Source organism: Echinops telfairi, unplaced genomic scaffold (genome assembly GCF_000313985.2).
Source record: "Echinops telfairi isolate 266 unplaced genomic scaffold, ASM31398v2 ScPeMD7_3509;HRSCAF=4178, whole genome shotgun sequence".
Taxonomy (NCBI): domain Eukaryota; kingdom Metazoa; phylum Chordata; class Mammalia; order Afrosoricida; family Tenrecidae; genus Echinops; species Echinops telfairi.
Window position 1 is genome coordinate 5,051,711 of NW_022107407.1, and position 23,234 is coordinate 5,074,944.

The window sequence follows — 23,234 nt, forward strand, 5'->3', positions numbered from 1 at the left end:
TTGGGCAGCATTGGGTTGGGATGTTTTCGTGATGCACATTTTCTTTACATAAAACTCTCTTATACATGAGTCGCTGTGGATTTGTTTCTCCAAAGTACCCAGACTAATACATAGCCACTGAAAACCCTATGGAGCACCATTCCACTTTCACATATATGCCGTCACCATTAATTAGGAGCGACTTGGTGACTTTTTTGTTGTAATGTTTAAATGTCCTCATCAGTTTTGATTCCTTCAAACCGTATTAGATATCATTCCTTCTGGAAGCTCGCAGTAACCTTCTAAGAATGATTATTTTAGTATTTTAAAAAATAGAGTTACAATCTTGGAACCCCACAGTGGCAGTTCTACTTTGTCCCATAAAGTCATTATGAGTTGGAATTGATTTGACGGTACTAAATTTGGTTTTGGGTTTGGAATGCAATGTATTGCCTGAGACATTTGTCTTTGTATTATTCAACCTATTTCTTAATGAGTGCATTTTGTCCACTATCAGAGTCTGACAACATTTTAGCTTCTCAATAAAGTCTAATAATGAATACTTTTACACAATCAAAGAATAGGTTTCGCTCATAGCTCTATCACTTACTATGTTTGTGAATTCTGAATTCTAAACATTTGTCAGACAGGGAGAATAGTAATATTTTCACACATAGTCATTTTCAATGTGTTTGTGTGTGTGTGTGTGTGTGTGTGTGTGTGTGTGAAGAATCCCTCTATCCACAGTTTAGGGATAGAAGAAAAGAGGTCACTAAATGGAGTGCATCGGTGAGTGGAGTATAGAAGGTAAAAAGCATAAGCCTGAATTCAACAGTTAGGACTTGTCAGCAGATTCCACCTGTGATGCATGCTGGACCTGAGCTAGTATTCAAAATCTTATGTATTTGGGGGTTTTATAGTTTTGTTTGTTTTTTGATTGTACATATTAGGAGCTATATCAGGAGTTATCTCATTGGGGGTCACCCTCTTGAATTTGTGGTAATTGTATTTTTGTTTTTGGTGCATGAAAATCAGGAACGATGAACCTATAGAGCCAGCAAGTAGAATAAGGGTTTTGGGGGAAGGTGGGCACAGAGGTGGTGGTGGGGTGAAGGGGTGATGATGTCAAGGGATCCATATAGTAAAATAATGTTTGGAAACTGATTCTGGTAGTAAACATACAATTCTGCTGAATGTGATTGAACTGTGGAATGATTTGATATACTTTCTAAGAGATTGATATCCATTCAATGTTTTTATTGTTTGCTTTTAGCATTATAAAAAAAAACAACCTGTCAGAATCTAATCATTTTCATTTTAAATGAATTTTCAGACAATATATATAAGCCATTTCATTAGGATTGAGGGTCATTTTATATCCTTGGAAATATTAATAATAAATTCTTCATGAATAAGTGCTTTTTTAGATAAAATGATACCTGCTATTTGAAAGTAAAAAGATCAAGAAAATGTCGACCAACCAGTAATTAGGCCTCGTCTGCCCCTATATCTGTGAGTGAGTCATGAGGTCTGCCAATCTCTAAAAGTTGAAAGCTCTTTTCTTGCAATTGAAAAATAAGAGTCCTTTGAAGATAATAAATGTACATTAAAAAGCTAAAGATGCAAAACTGTCAAAGAATACTGGAAATAGCTAGGAATTACATATAAGAAAGCACAGAATTTTTTTCCTATCACATACTGGGCCAACAATTTAGTACTCCTATCTGAAAGATCTCATGATAAAGTGATTTCCTATTTGTATAGAAGTCACTCAAATATTTTGGGGCATCTGTGTATCTTACAGTAATGGAAGTAGTATGCCAGAAAAAGGAACATGAAAAATGCATTTGAGCTGAATTCTGTGACAAAATTCCCTAAGTCTTATAGGTGTGTGTTTTATTTTCTGAATGTTGAAAATATAGCCCTGATCTAGGTAATGAAAGGATTTTATTTGGAATAGTTTGAAGTTTAGAAACATACATATGAAATATGTATAGAAATATGCAAAAAATTACCTCAAACTATTAGATTAAAAAAGTCACTACAAAAAGGATTTCGATAGATAAAATTTTCCAGCTATAAAATTCTCAATAAAAGAATTATATATTAGATTTTTAATTATCACCTCAGAGCACTGTTTGAGCTATATAAAAAGACCCCTCCACCCCACAGAGACTAAAACAATTTAGTTTTTGAATGCAGGAGGAGGAAGAAAATTCCAATATGAAAAAAAGGAAGCGTGGACCATATACTGTCTCCAGAGCCTTCAATCTATGGACTATGATTAGGTATGACTCTTGGATTTAAATTGTCATGGCAACTTTGTTTCTTATGCATTATCTTGAAGTAACCAAGATTCAAACTTAATGGAATTTTTTTTCTCTTAATGGAATTTATAGGTTGAAACTATCACCTCATATTAACCCAGATAAATTGCTTGCTCGGTAGTGTAAAGAGCTTTGTTGCTTAATACAGCATCGTTTCGTGGCTAAGGCTCTTCACGTAATACAGGTGTGGCAGTCACTTCTTCCTAGAAAACGATGTTTTAAATATCAGGATGTTTGAAAACAAACTCTCAGTGTTTGCTTCCTTGAATGACTGTCAACAGTAGTTTACATACATGCTCGCATGTCAGCGAGTACACTTGACAGTGGCTATCACTTACTACATATGTCCAAGTGCTTTGTAAACATGGTTTTTACCTCTTGCAACAACCCTGAAATGGCCTATTTTTAGCTGCTTCCTTCCTTGTGAGAAGGATTTTTTCTGATTCTGTTTCCTCCTTCCAGCCCTAGATCTCTCACAGACTATTTTGAGTCTCCCAGAAGAAGAAGAGAAAACCATAAAATCCACTCCCACCACCTTATACAAAATCTCCTCAGTGATATGGCTTCGTTCTCTCCCTGTAACATACTCCTCCAACCTCTAGGCAAGAATGCTCTGGAAAACAATCGTTCAGGACAATCTCTTCCTTCTATACTCAACTAACTCACCTAAGATCTTTACTTTCACAAATGATAGAGCAGTCCTCCCACCAATATAAATTATGTTCTTATCCCTGAAATGCAGACAGTGAAGTTTTAAGATAATGTTCCTCAAACACATATATTAACATCTTACAGTATGTGCTTTCGTAAACCATTAGCTGCTTTAGGGAAGCTTTTGAAAAAGATAGTTAAAAAAACAAGACTTATACTTTACAAATGCAACATAAGTTTACTTGCCTCTTCTGAGGAGGCAAGGCTTACACTCTCAATTTATACATAAGAAACCAGAGGTTCAATAATGTTAAATTATATTCCCCAGAACATGGGCCTAATAATGTTGTGAATCAAGATTGTTAAACTTAATTCTCGCTGGACTCCTAGCCCAGGACTTTTTTTTGTTACTGATAACATCCCTAGCCCAGAACAATCCATTGTTGGGGAATTCTAGATAGTAAAGAAGATAGGTGCACATGATGCTTCGATGTCACTAAAGAAGCTCTGGTGACATCATACCAACCAGAGGCTGGAGTTTGAACCCATCAATCACTCCACAGAGAAATATTTAGCAGTCCACTTTTGTAACAATTGATAGCCTTGGAATCCCTGAGGACATTCTATTCTGCCCTATAGGCTATCAGTGAATTATAATTAAGTTGACTGTGATGGGTTTGGCATTGTTTTAGTTTTCTATTTTCCTAAATTTTAGATTGGTGTCTTCCTATCCACTAAAGTAGCGATCCCGTTTGCTATAGATATTTGGGGGTAAATGAACTATCTGCTTCCTAGGGGCAGTTCCTGTTGGGGAAGTGTGCAAAGGTCTCCAAGGCAATAAAGTCTAGTGATGAGTGGACAAGTGATAGTGGCATCAGTGGGGCTGGTGTTACCCAGGATGGTGACTCATGGTGTTACTCCCTTCACCCAAAGACTTCTAGTAGTCCATGGTCCACCAGAGCATTAAAAATCCTCAGTAATATTTAGTATCATTCTTCATAACTATGTGGTATAGTTTTAAATTGCTTACATGTAATATTTGTAATATTTTTTCTCATTAAATTTTGTTTTAATGGGTCTCAAAATTCTTGATAAATTTTTGGCCAAGTTGTTTTCCATTTAAATAGTACTGATAAGCATGATGGTGGGGCAGGAGAAAAGGTAAAAGGAAACAGTGGAAAGATCTAGGATGTAAAGTTATGGATAGAGGTATAAAGTTACGTGTGTACTTATGTTAGTATAATAATTCATAAAAATAGAGATATTGGCCTACATACATACTATATTTATATTACAATACATTATGGAAGACAAAATGGGTGCATAAACAAATGTGGAGAAGAAAGCTGATGGTGCCTGTCTATCAAAAAATATAGTGTCTGGAGTCTTAAAGGCCATTTAGCAGAGAAGCAACCAGCCTACATGGAAGAAGCACACCAGCCTATGTGACCATGAGGTGTTGACAGGATCAGGTAACAGGCATCAGAAGACCCCAAACAAACAAACAAACAAACAAATAAACAAAAACATATCATTGAGAATGAGGGGGATTGGAGCAGAGGCCCCAAACCCATCTGTAGACAATGGGACATCCCCCCCGAAGGTTCACAAATGAATCAACCATGGCATAGTATAGCACCAATGAAGCACAATACTCCACTGGTTCCTTGAGGCTTCCTCACTTCCCACTATAATGACCCCAGTCCTGCCTTTCAGTTCAGGCTAGACCAGAGTTTGTACACAAGTACAGAAAGGAGCTCATAATACATGGAATCAAGGTCAGGAGCAGAAAGGGGAGTAGCGACATCAGGAGGTTAGTGGGAAGGTGTAGGGAAGAATGGAGGAAGGGGGAACAGATTGCCATGATTGATGCATACCTCCCCGACCTTTACCCCTACCCCCAGAGTGGGATGAATAACAGAAACGTGGGTGAAGGGAGACAGTGGTCGGTATAAGATATGAAAATAATAATAATTTATTACTTATCAAGGGCCACAAGGGGGAGGGAGGAGAGCTGATGCCAAGGGCTAAAAATAGAAAGTAATTATTTAGAAAATGATGATGGCAACATATGTACAAATATACTTGTTACATTTGATGTATGGAATGTTGTGAGAGCTGTAAGAGCCCCTAATAAAATGATTTTTTTTAAAGTACTGATTAAAAATCTACTAACTCAAAACTACCACACAAAAAGGAGACACATGGTCCAAAAAACATTCCTTTCCTTCTGAAAGTTTTACAATGCAGTGTTCTCATTAACCAATCTTTTACCATTAAACTTAAATGACGAATTGAGGTGAACAGTTCTGAGACTGCTCTTCCTCTACTGATTAAGATGGGGGTGACAGGTGTTATCAGTAATATTCATTTAGTCTTCTGAGCCTTTGGGACAAACCGGGTGACATTGCCAGCCCCAGCAGCCTTGTCCACTGCCTTGATGATACCTACAGCAACTGTTTGTCTCGTATCTCGAACAACAACACAACCTAGAGGAGGAGAGTCAGAGAAGCTCTCCACACACATAGGCTTGCCAGGTATCATGTCAATGATGGCAGCATCTTCAGACTTCAAGAATTTGGGGCCATCTTCCAGCTTCTTGCCAGAACAGCGATCAATCTTCTCTTTGAGCTCAGCAAACTTGCAAGCAATGTGGACAGCATGTCAATCCAACACAGGTGTATACCCATCAATGATGTGGCCTGGATGGTTTAGGATGATCACCTAAGTAGTGAAGCCAGCTCCTTCCATTGGTGCATCAATTTTGCTGTCACCAGCCCCATTGCCACAGTGAACACCTTTGACAGAGATGTTCTTGACATTGAAGCCTACCTTGTCCTCAGTCAGAGCTTCACTCAAAGCTTCCTGGTGAATTTTAACAGCTTTAACTTCAGTGGTAACATTGGAGCAAAGGTGACCACCATGCCAGGTTTCCAGACACCAGTTTCCACTTTGCCCACAGGACCAGTGTCAATACCTCCAATTTTGTAGACATCCTGGAGACGTAGGCCAAGGGGCTTGTCAGTTGGGTGAGTTGGGGGCAGAATGTAATTCAGAGCTTCAAGCAGTGTGGTCCCACTGACATTGCCTTCCTTTCATGGGTACACTTCCATCCCTTGAACGCAGTCATATTTTATTAGCACTTAGCTCCAGCATGTCATCACTATTCTAACCAGAAATAGGCACAAATGCTACTGAATGTAGGTGCTGACTTCCCTAATGATTTCCTCATATTTCTTCTGGCTGTAAGATGGCTCATAAGAATCCACTTTGTTAACACCAACAATTAGCTGTTTCACACGCAGTGTGTAAGCCAGAAGGGCATGCTCACAGGTGTGCCCATTCTTGGAGATACCAGCTTCAAATTCACCAACACCAGCAGCAACAATGAGGACAGTACAGTCAGTCTGTGATGTTCCTTTAATCATGCTTTTAATAAAGTACCTATGTTCAGGAGAATCAATGATGGTCACGTAGTTCTTGCTGGTCTCAAATCCCACAGAAAGATATCAGTGGTGATGCTACATTCACGTTCAGCTTTCAGCTTATCCCAAACCAGCCATACTTCCTTTCCCATCTCAGCAGCTTCCAACTCAAAATTTTTTGTGATTCTTTAGCCAATTCCACCACATTGGTAGATCAGATGACCTGTGGTGGTGGACTTGCCAGAATCAACATATCCAATGACAACAATGTTGACATGAGTTTTCTCCTTTCCATTTTGGCTTAGGTTTTTGAGATGGTTTTCAGCAACACCTGTATTCTGGCAGTAAACCCGTTGAGAAAAAGAATGTCATATTTCTTGAATTATATGAATACTAACAAAATTTCTTTGTAAAATGTTTCCCCATTGAACATAATCATTATTAGTTACAATAATTTTGTAGTTGCGTAGAAGCCTTTTTAATTTTTCTCCTTTTATTACTTAATTTTCAAAAAGTTATTGTTACAGTTTTTCATATATTAATGATCACAATGTTATTATTGTTGTTAGCTGCCATCAAGTCGTTCCCAAACCAGAGTGATCCTATCTATGTACAATAGAATGAAACATGGCTCAGTCCTGCCCCATCCTCACCCTTGTTCCTATGCTTGAGCCCACTGTTGCAGTCACTGTGTCAATCCATCTCTTTGAGGGCCTCCCACTTTTTTGAAGCCCTCCCTACTGTACCAAACATGATGTCCTTCTCTAGGGACTATTCTCTCCAAAGTATGTAAGACCAAGTCTTACCACTCGAGCCTGTAAGGAGTAATCTGGCTGTACTTTTTCCAAGATAGATTGATTTGTCCTTTTAGTAGCCCATGGTACTTTCAACTGTCTTCTCCAGCACCACAACTCCAGTGCATTGATTCTTCTTAGGTCTTTTTATTCAATGTGCAACATTCACATGTGTACAAAGTTATTGAAAATACTTGGGTCAGGTGCACCTTAGTTCTCAAAATAACATCCTTGTTTTTCAGTACTCTGAAGAGGTCTTGTGCAGTAGATTTATCCCATCGAACATATCTTTTGATTTCTTTACTACTGCTTCCAAGAGCATTGATTGTGGTTCCAAGCAAAATGCAACCATTGACAGCTTCAAGTTTTTCTCCATTTATCATAATGTTCCATATTGTTCGAGTTGTGAGGATTTTGGTATTATTATTTTTTAAAATTTGGTATTATTGACATTGAGGCGTAATCCATATTGAAGACTGCAGTCCTTGATCTTCATCAGAAAATATCTCAAGTCTTCCTTGCTGAAGCAAGCATGTTTCTGTCATGTTATACTACAGATTGTTAATAAGTCTTCCTCCAATCTTCAGTATGGAGTACATCTCATACTTCTATATGCATATAAGACCCTGGATTCTAAAGCATCACTGTAATTGGGTAATAATGAAAACTCTGATGAGAGTGTAATAGAAAATTCAAAAAGTGAATTTGCATAGTGTTTTAGCCTTGTAGGTATATTGATGCCTATAAACAGAATTTATGAAAAATGTTAATTATGTTATAATTAATTACAAGTATACTTTTATAAAAAATAATAAAGTTCTGTTGAAACACTATGCAAATATTTTAGACATAAGTCATTTGGGTCTCACCTCCTCTTGCAATATCATCTGGTTTGATCCATGTATCTCACATCCACTTAGTGATGCCAATGCCTAATTATGTGGGATATTTTTCTTTTCATTTTAACTTCTAGAAGCTTAATGAATGTGATTCTCCTGGTGGGACAATAAGAACTGAGGAGGAGAGAAGTCAAGGTCCTAACTAATAGAGGATGCAAGAAATAGACAAACTTAGAATTTCTTAGGTAAATGGGGCTGTTTTAGAGATATGGGAAAACAGAAAAGATAAGAGTAAGTACAGAGAGACATAAGTTTGAGGATTTGGGTTCCAGGTTTTTTCTGTGAGCACTTTCTCTTGCTGCTAGCTGTCATTGGGGCAAGTAAACTTTCCTCTGCTACTTATACTGGTATTTAGAATACCAACTCACTCCTTAGAACTTCTGCCCTGGTTATTCATAGCAAACTCTTTAGCATGGTTCACATTTAAATTCCATAAGTGTGGATTCAATAGTAGCTTTGAATCACACTGTCAGTATAATTGAACTAATATCTTGTACCAGGCAAGCATACAGGTTGTTGGTTATTCCATAGATTTATTTTATTGCTTTTCAGTCAGACCCTTACCTTTGTTAAAATCAACTATGTCTCTGTTGGTAGAGTCTCATGATTAAATGCACTATATGTCAGAAGTCTTTCTATGGCAGTGCTCATGGAAGATGTTAGGCTTCCCATCAGAGAATAATACAACAGGAAAGTGCCTGAGTTAACGCATCAAGCTCATTCAATGAGTAAGGTGAGTGCAAAGGCAAGCAAATGAACAACAAGATCATTTGTTTAGAGGATTCAGAGGAGAACAGAGGGTGACACAAGGAATATATCAGTCAAGTCATTCAGAAATAAGTTTTGATACATTACACAGAGAGGTTTATTCACCTCCCCTGTGATTCCCAAGATAACCAAATGGTTCTGAGCCATGATAGTTGATTTTTTTATATTACTTATTTCAACATCCATATGGCAAATTCTGGGAAATTGAAAGATAGAGACTTGCAATATTTCTCCTTCTGGAGATATGCCATTTTCAGTTACATTTTGTTTGTGACTGTTTATTTTAAATAGAGTTCACTTGAGATCACAGGAAAATTGCAGTTTATAATTGACTTAACCCGGGGATTTATGCAAATATAGTTGAAAAATTTTTAAAATATTTTCAACTAAGGCAGAATATTAATAAGTGGGTAACACTTGTCCCTTTTCAGTCAGTATGTGGTTGAACAAAAAACAGATATCAAGACTGACTCAATTGTTATTTATGTGTTCAATAAACTTTTGTACTGACATCTTTTGGATTTTCCAATTGGATTTGCCATGACATCTACCCTAGGGACTACAATGACTTATTGGGACTGTGATTGAGTAGGCAGCTGCTACTAATTTGTGTATACATGAAACCACCTAACTTTAAATAAGCTTTTACTTAGCTTGATATTCTGGAAATAACCATTAGCAAAGGGAAATGTCACAAATAACTCATTTGATTATTCTTTGGCATTCTCAAACATTTCAGGAGACGGGGTAAGAGGATAGGGAAACAGTGATGACAAAGAACTTGGAGAAAGACTATTCAACTTTGGTACTGAATTTCCAATATCTAAAACATATGACCACTGAACAAGATAAAGTGAATCCTGTGGATGAATGCTGAGTGATAGTAACATCTGTTTTGGAATGGTAGGTAGAGGGTAGAATATTCACAATACACTTTGAATTGTTTTTGGTATTTTGTCAGAAGTAATGTTTAAAAATATTCACTTGGAGTCATTTTTAAAAAGCACTTAGATACTTTTTTTTATAAAACATGTACCAAGGTTCTCAAATAAAAGAAAGAATGTAAAACATTTAAATTGGATGAACCCATGTGAATTTACTCCTTTACAACATTCAGTGGAGCTCTCTAATCTGTGAGGATTATGATAATAAATAAATTTGGCAGAATTCACTCATTTTTATGAGATAGCGGATTGTGGGAAGTTTTGAAGTCAGAGGCTTACAACTTTTATTCCTCGTGAGACATATTGTTCAGGGGACAGGAAAGAAAGAAAAGACCAAAGTGAATGTCAGAAGAAAGTCTGAAACTTGCTCTTGAGTAGCTAACACTAATGGAAAATGATGAAATGAAGATACCAAGCAAAAGATATTAAAGAATAGCTCGAGAGCTCCAAGCATTATAATGAAATGTGCCAAGACTCAGAGTTCTAAGGTCAAAAAGGTGGAATACTCTCAGTATATCTCAAACTGAAAGAATTGAAGAAAAATATGAGCTTCGAGTTCTAATTTTAAGTGGAATTCTACAGGCAAAATGCTCCTTAGAAGTGAGGGTGGCAAGATTTCACCTCATGTACTTTGGACATGTTATCAAGAAAGATTAATTTCTGCAAAAAGACATCATTCTTCTTAAAGTAGAAGGGCAGCAAAAAAGACAGACCCTGGACAAGATGGATTGACATAATGGCTGCAACAGTGGGCTCAAAGATAACAATACGTGTGAGATTGTTGTACATAGGATGGCTATGAGTCTGAAGTGACTATGAAATATTGAACAAGGTAGGAAATATTAAAATAATATGGAAGGAAAGCATAGAGTCAATGTACTCAAAATGATTGGTTTATGTTCAACCATTTCAAGAAGTAGCATATGATCAGAAACCAATGGTATCAAGGAAAGAAACCAAAGCTCCACTGAAGGCATTAGTGAAAACAAGGTAACAGGAATTGATAAAATGCCAATTGAAATGTTTCCACAAATTGATTAATCACTGGAAGCACTCACTACTATATGTAATAAAATTTGGAAGACAGTTACCTGGTCAGCTAACTAGAAGAGATCTATATATGTGCCCAAGAAATGATTAGTCCAGTTACATTTTCTATAGATTTACCTATCCTGAATTTTATATACAGAAAAAGATACAAAACAAACAAACAAACAACTACCAATGGCAAAGTAAAACAGAGAAAAACCTCAATCAAAAAGAAAGCAAGGTAAAAGGTGGGGTAAAAGGGAAACGATGTCAAGGAGTCCATGTAGAAAAAGAATTTTTGGAACCTGATTGTGGTAGCAATTGTATAATTCTACTTGATGTGATTGAAATATGGAATGATATGATATATGTGTTAAATCCTAATTTAAAAAAAGAGAGAGAAGAAAAGAAAGAAAGCAGAAAATACTAAAAACTAGAACAAATTTCAAATTGGTCAAAAGGGCGATCAAATGATAAGGTGTTAAATTTCAACCTAACTACATCTGCAATAAACCACTTTCTAATGCACAAGGCTATTCAAGTCCTCATTCATTATGATGAGAGGGATTCATCAGAGGCTTAATCCACGTGTATCAACATTATTATTATCACATGAAAGTAAATTTTTGCTGAATATAGATCCAAAATGGTTTCAGCAGTACATTAACAGGAAGCTGCCAGAAATTCAGGCAGGATTTAGAAGAGGATATGGCATGAAGGATATCACTGCTGATGTCAGAAGGATGTTGGCTGATAATGGAATAGCAGAAAGCTGTTTTATTGTATTTAAGTGACTATGCAAAAGCTTTCAACAAGCTAATAAAGCCCTGGCAGCACTCTCTCATCTATACCAAGAAATTTTCAAGAGATCTACTTGGCCAACTGACTGGAAAATATCCATATTTGTGTCTACTCTAAAGAAAGGTGACCAAACAGAATGCTCAAACTATAGAGTAATATCATAGATATCACATAAAAATAAAATTTTGTTGAAGATCATCCAACAACAGTTACAGAAGTACATTGAAAGAACTACCAGAGGTTTAGGTCAGATTCAGAAGAGGACATGGAATAAGGGTTATCATTGCTGATGTCAGCTGGGTCTTGGTTGAAAGCAGAGAATACCAGAAACATATTTATCTGTGTTTTATTAACTATGCCAAGGCATTTGAACTTACGGACTATAATAAACTATGGATAGTCTTGAGAAGACTGGGAATTCCAGAACACTTGATTGCACTCATATGGAACTTGTCCTTTGAGCAAGAGACAGTTATGGGACTGGAACAAAGGAAAACTGCATGGGTTAAAATTAGGAAAGATATGTGACAGGGTTGTATCCTCTCACCATACTTGTTCACTTGGTTGCTGAAAGTGAGGAGGACTTGTCAGTGATTTCAACTTGCTTGGATCTAAAATCAATGCTCTTGGAAGCACCAGTCAAGAGATCAAAAGATAAGTTTTATTAGGTAAATCTGCTGCACTAGGTTTTTTTTGAGTACTGAAAAGCAAAGCTCTTAGTTTGAGGTCTATGTTGCGCCAGACTCAAGTTATGTATGGTATTTTCCTCATATGCATGTATCAGGCATCAAAGAACAAAAAATCATATCATTTTAAATGAGGGGGAGAGTGCGGAGTGGAGACCGAAAGCCCATCTGTAGACAACTGGACATCCCCTTATGGAAGGGTCACGGGGAGGAGAGAAGCCAGTCAGGGTGCAGGGTAGCAACAATGAAACATACAACTTTCCTCTAGTTCTTCAATGCTTCCTCCCTGCACTATCATGATCCCAATTCTACCTTACAAATCCGGCTAGAACAGAGGATGCACACTGGTACAGACAGGAAATGGAAACACAGGGAATCCAGGACAGATGATCCCTTCAGGACCAGTGGTGAGAGTGGTGATACCTGGAGGGTGGAAGGAAGGTGTGGTAGAAAGGGGGAACTGATAACAAGAATCTATGTATAACCTCCTCCCTGGGGGATGGACAACAGAAGAGTGGTGGAGGGAGACATTGGACAATGTAAGATATGACAAAATAATAATAATTTATAAATTATCAAGGGTTCCTGAGGGACTGGGGAGTGGGGACGGAAGGGGTAAAACGAGGAGCTTATGTTAAGGGCTCAAGTAGAAAGCAAATGTTTTCAGAATGATGATGACAACAAATGTGCAGATGCGCTTGACACAATGGATGTATGTATGGATTGTGATAAGAGTTTTATGAGCCCCCAATAAAATGATTAAAAAAAAGAAAGTTGTAAGGAAAAACACAAAATAATTGATTCATTTGAATTGTAGTACTGGAGAAGAATATTGAAAGTACCATGGACTGCTAAAAGACAAACAAGCCTGTCTTGGAAGAAGTACGGCCAGAGTGATTCCTAGAGGCAAGGATGGCAAGACTTAGCCTACATGCTTTGGACATATTTTCAGGAGCGACCAGTCTCTGGAGAAGGACCTTATGCTTGGTAAAATGGAGGGGCATTTAAAAAGAGGACATCTCTCAACCTAATGAAGATGAATTGACACAGTGACTGCAATGATGGGCTCGGGCATCTGAATATTGGTGAGGATAGATCAGTATCTTGTGATGCTTCCTTCTGTTGTGCTATGGGTAGGAACTGACTCGATGGTACCTAACAACAGCAGCATACAAAGACATTGATTGTATGAATCATAACAAACTATGTATAACATTGTAAGATTTTTAATTCTAGAATACTTAATTATGAGTGAGCGCAATTGTGAAACCTGTTTGTAGACCCTGAAGTCATTTGAACCAAACAAGGGAATATTACATGGTTTAAAAATCAAGAAATGTGTGTGTCAGGATTATATATTTTCACCATATTACACCACCTGTATTCTGAGCAAATAATCTGAGAAGATGAATTATATAAAAAGGAACATGGCAGTAAGATTGGAAGAAAGCTTATTATTAATCTCCTGTGATATGCAGATGATAAAAACCTTGCTTGCTGAAGACAGAGAATTTGAAACACTGGTGAAGATCAAAGACAGTCTGGGTTTCAACTCAGTGCAAAGAAATAAAAGAATCATCACAACTGATCCAATAGATGACATCAAGATAAATGGGGAAATGATTGAAGTAATTAATTAATTAATCATTATACTTGGATACTTAATTAACACTCAAGGACTAATTTAAAGTGTCAGAGACTAAAGATGTCACTTTGAGGAACAAGGTGTGCTTGACCCATATTATGGAATTTTAAATCCCCTTACATGTAAATGAAACTGATAGATTAAGGAAACTCAAGGAATTTATTCATTTGAAGTTGGTGTTGGTGAAGAATATTGAAAGCATTGTGGACTTCTAGAAAAACAAACAAATCTTTCTTTGGAAGAATAAAACTCCAAAGAAATGAGAGTGATGAGATTTTTTTTTTAACCTCAGATAGTTTGTTAAATATCAACAAATTAAATAACACAGATGAACAAAAAATAACAAGAACAAAACAAATAGCCAAAAATTTACCATTACATGAAGGGATGGGAAACTTTTCTCTTCCAAGAGCCATTTGGATATTTGTAGCATCATTGGAGGGCCATGCTGGTCAAACATTTAATTAATTCACCACTAATGTGAGAGAAAGAATTATTTTCTTTGGTTAGGTATGTTATGTTATTGGTATTGATGATTTTGCAGGCCTTATACATCCCATGGTCCAGGCACTGCCTGTCCCTGTAGAAATAATGTAAAATTTTATAGACATGAAATGATAATTAGAAACTGTCTTCTTTAATATTCTTAGATTGTTGTTATTGTTCTTATTAGTTGAGAAGTGGACAAACAATTGCCCATGTACTAACTGAGCCTACTGCCTGTTTTCGCAAATAAAGTTTTATTGGAACTTTTCTACCAGCAGTTATATGCATAATGTCTATGACTACTTTAATGCTACAGCAGCAGAGTTGATTGTGACATCTATCTCTCACATGAAGCCTACAACATTTGCTATATGGATTTTTTCCAAAAAGGTTTGTGGAAATGAAGAAATTAGGTCCCCGAAGACGGAATTGGGGTGGGGAAAAGGGATAAGTTTACCCACACTGCACAATATGTTAAAGACAAAGTCCAAAACACTCCAGATTTCCATTCCAGTACTATCAATGATTACTTCTTCACAGAAAAACTATCCTTTCTGATGCCAGGAGACCACTATAATTCTGTTCTTAAAGATATGCCATGGTCATACTTATACTTCCCAAATTGGAATACACAGTCATACAGATTAAATGCTTGATGTTTTCCAAATTCTTGCCTTTGTCTCCAGCTCCCCTCCAGAATTATTTTCTCCTCATATTTATTTGTCTGACTCCTAGTAGACTATGCTTTTTTGTGATTAGGTAGGTTTATTGTGCAAGCATGGCCAATGAACACATGTGGGATTAATTGAAGGGCATAGAGATAAATGGTTCAGCGATCCTCACCTTTCTTGTCTCTCGCTCTTTGCTGATTGGATCAGTGTGCGGATGCCTTCGCCATGCTATCTGAGCTGGGGACTGTTAGACCCTGTCATCTGGCTGACTGTTGGTGACCTGCCTTGCTATTTCCTGCCTGTGGCTGGATAGCCTGAATTGCTCTACAGAGGACTGCCCAGTGGCCTCAAGACTTGAAGGACTGCCAGTATATTAGCTGTCTCATGGAAGTGAGTTACACTGAGCCATTTGTACTGCTTTATAGATTAATGAGCTGTTTATTTCTTATGCTATATATCTATCTATATAAATATATATAAAATCATTTGTGTCCTGGTTTTGTTTCTCTAGAGAACCCTAACATAATTTTCCTCATATGTCAAAAAACTCTAGAAAAATCTTATGTCATCCCTACTCTACTGCCTTTCTTAAGGAACTAACTGGGAGATGATTGTGTAAATAAATGGCATTTAAAAAAATATTGATTTTTTTGCTACTGTCTGTTTTTGTTGTTGTGAGAAAGGTGTTGCAATTTTTGAACAAAAATATTGGAGCAGAGGGCAACTTATAGATATGACATGTATACAGAGCTCCATATACTAAAGAAAGAAGTACACTCTGGAATGACATGCTGATTATTAGTAGTGGAGATGTAAGCTCTATATTCTGGGAGGTTTGAGGGAGTTAGTAATTAGTTATTGTAATTGATAGTCTGAGATGGATGTTCAAAGGTGTGACATTAGACTTATGACCAAATTAAGTAACTTAAACTATCTAATTTATCCATGTAAGACACACATTTATGATAGAGAAATGTTTTAGATACATTTTAATTAATAAAAAATCAACAATTACGATGAGCGTTGTCATTTATGGAAATACTAATAAAAAGAAGGTAGAGCATTTCTCAGTTCATTAAAAATAGGACTCCAATGCTTCTTCGTGAGTGTTTAGAACTGAGTCTTTAAAATGATATAATGATCACTCCGTGCATAATTTTACTTTTCTGTTTTCAGAAAGTAAGTTGTTTGTTTTTTTTTTTGGTGGCCCCCCTCCCCCATCCCCCAAAAGTAAGTTTTAAAAAGCAGGTTTTAAATACACATTTTCTGAAATCTAACTATTTTCCTTTTCCTATATATGATGTTGTCCATGAAAATAGAATATTGGTTTGGAAAACCTCTTAATCTGAGAGTAGGCAAATATTTATCTATTGATTATATCTCCCATTTAAAAATAACCAAGAAGAGTGAGCAAAAAACTCACTGAAATTTAGTTCATTCAAATTCATAGTGATTCTATAGGACAGCATAGATTTGCCTTTGTGAGTTTCCAAGATTGTAACTCTGGGAATAGAAAGCCTCTTCTTTCTCCCCTGGACTGGCAGGTTTAAACTGCTAACTTTGTGGTTAGCAGCCCAACACATAACCTACTGCACCATCAGAGCTCCTAGAAGAGTGGTACAGCTTTACAGACAAAAAATGTGCATCTTAAATTCCCAGTCATCTGTTATATTGCCATACAATGGTGGTTTCTGTGTTTGTTGTGATGCTAGAAGCTATGCCATCAGTATTTCAAATTATCGACAGTTTGAAGTGGAGCTTCCAGAAGGAGAACAGTATAGAAGAGAGGAATAGGTGGTCCACTTCAGAGGGATTACTCACTGATAATCTTAAGAATAGCAATAAAACATTGTCTGATTTACTGCTTAAAAATGAGCTCCTCATGTGTGAAGGCACTCCAAATACATTTGACTCCTTGAAGTAGATACAATCTTATTGATGTAGATGGAGCAAAGTTCTAGAATCTGCGTTTGCTCTTAATCTGAGAGCAAAAATCTGCTCATAAAGTTGGGCTCAAAATCAGAATACAATTACAAACATCCATTAATAATTGGAATGTGAAATATACATAGTATGAATCATAGAGAAATGGAATGTATTAATATCCTAGGCACAGTAAACTGAAATGGATTGTTATAGGTAATTTTGAATCAGATAATTATATAGTTTATTATTCCAGGAACTTAAGAAGAATAGCATCATATTCATTTTCAAAAAGTATTTAAAATTTTATCTTGCAATATAGTAAGATCTATACACCTACAACCATTCAAATGTGCACACCAACCACCGAAGATAGTAATGAAAAAATTGAAAAATGCACCACATTTTCCAGCCAGAAATTTATGAAATATGTAATCAAGATACATTGATTGCTACTGATGATTGACAAGTAAACATTGGAAACAAAATGGAAGGAAAAGAACTTGGAAAATATAGTCTTCATGAAAGACACATAGCTGAAGATTTTATGATAGAATGTTTTCAGAATCTATTACTTATTTATTACCGATAGTTGTTTTTTTTTTTTTTACAACAACAAAAATGATGACTATAAGTAACGACAGGAATAAATTTGACTATATCTCTGTCTGACAACCAGGCTCTTCACATCCCTTGAGGTGGTCAGGGCGAACTCGCTGGAGGCTTAATCTATGTGTGGAACCTGCAAATGGATTTTGGGCTTCCACTTTCCTTCACAACTTTCTGCAAGCCAGGTATTCACACTTTAAACCCTGATGCCATTCTTCCTTCAGATTTGGATTACATTACTTGAAATACTTGGATCACACGGGTTGATGTGCTTCTTCCATGTGGATATAGTTGATGCCTTGCTTAGATGGCTGCTTACTTAAGGACAAAATTTTAAGACCCCAGAGCTATTCTTTCTGATAATCAGACATCTTGTTTCTTTGCCACATTTTGCTATAGCATTAATATCTTCAGTGATCTCTTCATCAAGCAGGGATATGTCATAAGAATTATTTTTGCTTAGATTGGGTCTAGAATTAAGTGCAATCCCAAATTCATTCTTATATCTATGATTTACATATGTCTCTGGTTTTTAGAGTTATCATTGTTATTTTATTAGACAGAGAACATTGTAAAGTGGATTATGGAAGTTATAATTAGGCTAAGATGTAATATCATTTGATCTTATTTTTGACCCACTTATAAGTTGTTTCAGCTAAAAAGTAAGTGAAGGGGAAATGCAGTTGGATTAAGCTTCTGTTGAATCCCTCTGACCACAGACCATGGACATGAATAGCATAGCTATTATGCAGAGTGGATTAGAAAGTAGATTACTGCAGAGGCAGTTAGGTAAAACTTTAACACTTTACCAGTTGATCTCCCTTTTGATCTATTTTCAGTTGTTCTAGTTTTTAATATTTTTCTGACTTTTTTTCAAGTTGAGGCTTGTCTGTTTCACTTTGTTATTGCTAGCTTTGTTATTGTTGTTTTATATGTTTTTTTGTATATGATATCCAGGTTTGGTAAATCTATAGAGACACTACTGGAATTAATACTTTTGGGAGGAGTATGCAAGGGAAGGTTGTGGGGAGTGGAATGAGGAGCTAAAGAGCAATGAGTACAAAACAGAAGAAGATGTTCTAAAATTGATTGCGGTAATGATTGTGCAGCTCTTTTTGATATGACAGAACTATTGAGTTGCATGATATGTGGATTATGTGCCAAGAAAATTATTAAATATAATAAAAATAAAAATTGGAAGAACATCTATCAGAAGACACTATGGAGAAGCTCATGATCATCAGCTGAAACAAGACCATGACTTTCCTGTGTAATAGACCATCAATTACTCATATGCAAGTTCAATTTAAGGTGAAAAAAACATTAAAACTAGTTTGTAAGAGGCAAAATTTAACCATGAGTATAGGCTAAGTTGAATTTAGAGGCCATCTAAATTTAGAGACCCTTTCAAAAACAGTTTTGGAAGCTAACTGGAAGATAACACTGCCACGCTGAAAGAACTGAAGAAAAAAATCCATGCCTCAAGGTACACTATTGAAGGGTACTATGGGCATAATGCTGAATGATGCAGGAAGCATCAAAATAATGTGGAAGAGATACAGTTAATGTAACAAAAATAATTGGTTGATATTCAATCATTTTAAGAAGCAGCATATGGTCAAGAGTCAACAGTATTGAAGGAAAAAAGTCCAAACAACATTGAAGGCATTTGTGAAAAATGAAACAAACCAAAATAAAACAAATCCAAACCAAACCTAGTATCATCTAGCTGATTCTGATTTGTGTGACTCTATTAGGATATTGAGGCTTAGAACATATTTACAGGAGCATATAGCCTCACCTTTCACAATGAATCTATATAGGACTTAGAGATTTTTTAAATATTCATAAGAACAGATGACCTCTTTATTCTGAGGAGTGGCTGGTGCGTTTGAACTACTGACCCTGTGATTAGCAGGCCAATACTTCTCTGTTATCTAGTGCAAAGTGTCAGGTCTCAAGTTAAAACACAATTCAAGGAATTGAGAAAATAACAGTTGAAATGTTTCATTAAACTGATTCAATACTCACTCATGTATGGCACATATGGTTACATGTCCAAGCAACTGGAAGAGATCTACATTTGTGCCCATCCCAAAGAAAGGGGACCCAATACAATTGAGAAATTATTGAACAATATCATTAAGATGACATTCAAGTAAAATTTTACTAAAGATAATTTTAAAATGGTTGAAATATATATATTAACAGGTAGATGCCAGATATTCAAGCTAGATCTAGAAGAGTACATGGCATGAGTTATATCTTTGCTGATTATAGATGCTCTTGCTTGACATGTTGTTGTACTTTATTGGCAATATAAAGGCATCTATAATGTATGTAACAAAAAGGACTATAAATACATGATAAAGAAATGGAATTTCAGAATACTTAATTGTGCTCATCAGGAACCTGTGGAAGTTGTTAAAATAGGACGAGGAGATGCTACCTGTATACAGTCAGGGAAGATCTGTGTTAAAGTTGAATCCTTTCATTATATTTATGCAGTCTGTATGTTGAACAAATACTCTGAAAATCTCAACTATATGAAAAAAGAATGTGTCATTAGGATTAGAGGAAGGCTCAGTAATAAGCTGTGATATACAGATACACAATCTTGTATTCTGCAAGTGAAAAGAAGACGACATATTTACTGCTAAATATCAAAGACCATAACTTCTAGTATGGATTACAACTCCCTGTAAAGAAAACACAAATACGCCCAACTAGACCAATAGCCATCATAATAAATAGAAAAAAGATGGAAGTTTTCAAGGATTTTATTGTACTTGGATCCACAAGCAATGTTCGTGCAAGCAACAGTAAAAAAAAAAAATTAGACTATGTGAATTGGCCAAATGTGTTGTTCAAGATATTTTTAAAACTCAAAAGAGCAAAGCTGCCGCTTTGGAGGCTTATGTGCACCTGACTGAAACTATGATATTTTAAATTGCTTCAGATGTATGTGAAAGTTGGACAATGAAATAAGAAGACTAGAGAAGAACTGATGCATTTAAAATATAATGTTGATGAAGAATATTGAAAGTACCATAGATTGATAGAAGAATACTTAAATCTGTCTTGTTGGAAGTACAGTCAGAATACTTATTAGAAGCAAAGATAGCTAGACTTTGTCACATATTTAAGACAGTTTATCAGGAGAGACCAATCTCTGAAAAAGACATCATGCTTGGTAAAGTTGGCTGTCAGCAAAAATGAGGACATATGGACACAGTGGCTATAACAATTCTTAAATACAATAATATTTAGAGAATGATCCCTGTCTGGTCTGAGTTCTGCAGGATTGGAGGAAGATTTATTAGTAATCTGCTATATGCAGAGGACACAAACTAGTTTGTTCAGAGGGAGGATGACTTGAAGCATGCTTATGAAGATGAAGGGTTGTAACCTTCAGTATGGATTATAACTCAATGTAAAGAAGCCCAAAATCCTCACAAGTGGACTGTTAAGTAACATCGTGATAAACAAAGGGTTGTTCATAGAAGCAGTAGTAAAGAGATCAAATGACACATTGCACTAGGTAAATCCTCTTAGCTAAGTCCTCTTTAGAGTGGGGAAAAGCAAGGGTGTCACTATGAGAATTAAGATACATCTGACCCAAGCCATTGTCTTTTCAATCACTGAGAAGCATGTAACAGTTGTAAATTAAATAAGGAAGAACAGAGAAAAATCAATGAATTTGAACTATGGTTTTGGTGAAGAATACTCCAAGAATACTGCCTGATTAGGACACTTCATTTTACATACTTTGGACATATTATCCTGAGAAACCAGTTCCTGGAGAAGTACATCATGTTAGGTAAACTAGAGGGGAAACAGAAAAGAGGAAGGCTCCCCAAGAGATGGATTTACACAGTAGATGCAACAGTGGGCTGAAATATAAGAATAATTGTGAAGATGGTGCAGAGGACAGGGAACGTTTCATTCTGTTGTACATAGAGTTTCTATGAGATGGAACTGACTTGATGGCACATTAACAACAACAACACAAGGTTGTTATGAGTCAGAACCAACTTGACAGCAATGACAACCACAACAGCATGTTAAATCACAATCAGCTTGCCGATGTTGCAAAATTCATACATGTAATAGCATATTTTATCCCTTATTTTGTAAATATGAAGATGTAATATATATTTAACTTTTGGTTCCCTGCTACATACAGAAATCTTATATGCCTTCTTTTTAAAGTCTCAGATATCTATGATCCAAGTTTATAGTTGATGATGCTAGGGATGTGTCCACAACATTAATGTCCTGTGCAATCAATCTGGAAGGGTTTTGCTTTACAGCCTACATCCATTGCTTTTATAAAGAAATGTTTCCTTTTAAAACAGGAGTATTGGTGACGAACTTCTATGAAGATGGCACTGAGGTTGGGGCAGCCATATGCAATTCCCTGTGAGTATTTGCCAGGCCTGTGGGAGAGGGAACTGACCAGAGGCTTTTAGACCTAGTCCTGTTCTTACAGTGTCTGGGGAAACTTTTGGTGGTTTCTCTACAGATTACTGGGCTGTGATCATCACAACACAGGTCCCCCTGGGTTTCCCATGCCAGAGACATGTGCACAGTGACCCTCATTGCTTTCCAGTGCCAGGGAGACAAAGCCAAGGCTTCCTTGTTCTCTCCAGCCCCAGAAACCTCCCTGTGCCTTGCTTCCCTGCCACCCACCACCTATCCATGCATGTGTTGAGGTGCCCTATGGTTTACACAACACTAACCAGTATACCTGGATCCCTTGAGTTGCTTCCTCCTCCTCCGCTTACTGTCACCAGAGCCGAGGTGCTTCCAGAGGTTGCTTCCCAGTATTCTGCAGCCACTCACTCCTCCTTCGCCTGCAGTCAACAGATCCATGATACCTGCACCATTTTCCAGGCTCTCCAATGCTGCTCCCTTCTCCTTCTCCCATGGTTGCCAGAGCCCACAGTGCTGCCAGTGGCCACACTGTACATCCGCCACCTTCCTCCTCCCCCTCTTGTAGTAGCCAGACCCCAAGCATTACTGATTGCCACTTCCCATGTTTCTGGGTTCCCTTGTTCCTCAAGTCCACCAGCAACTCCCTGTGCCCACTAGCTGCTCTCTGGATACCCCTACACCCATTGGTAATTCCCTGTGCTCACTGGCTGCTTCTAGGCATCCTCATGCTTACCAGCTTCTTCCCACATCTACAGCCTGCTCCTTTGTGATTCACACCTCCACCACCCATTTCTTGCACCCACAGGATGCTTTATATACCCCCCAAGTCTGCTGGGAGCCTTCTGCACCTACAGGCCACTTCCTTGGCTCCCCACACCACCAGACCACTTTCTGTGCTTATTGACTGTTGCCTGGGCTCCTCCATGTCCACAGGCCATTTTTTTGGCCCACTAGCAGCTTCTTGGACTCCCTGCACACAGCAGCTTCTGCCTTTCCCAGCATGCTGTATCCCTGACACCCACATGTCTTCTGGTCACTTCCTGCACCTGCAGGATACTTCCCAGGTCATTCACATTGGCTGATTGCCTCATCTGTCCACATGTGCTTCCCAGACACCACATGCCCCCTGGCTCCTTCCTGCATCCAATGACCACCTCCCT

The 23,234-nt window shown here is 37.1% G+C and overlaps 1 pseudogene; it reads right to left on the reverse strand.

Moving 5' to 3' along the window:
- Window positions 1-5,324: 5,324 nt before the first annotated feature.
- LOC101658818 lies at window positions 5,325-22,864 on the reverse strand (annotated as a pseudogene).
- Window positions 22,865-23,234: the final 370 nt, after the last annotated feature.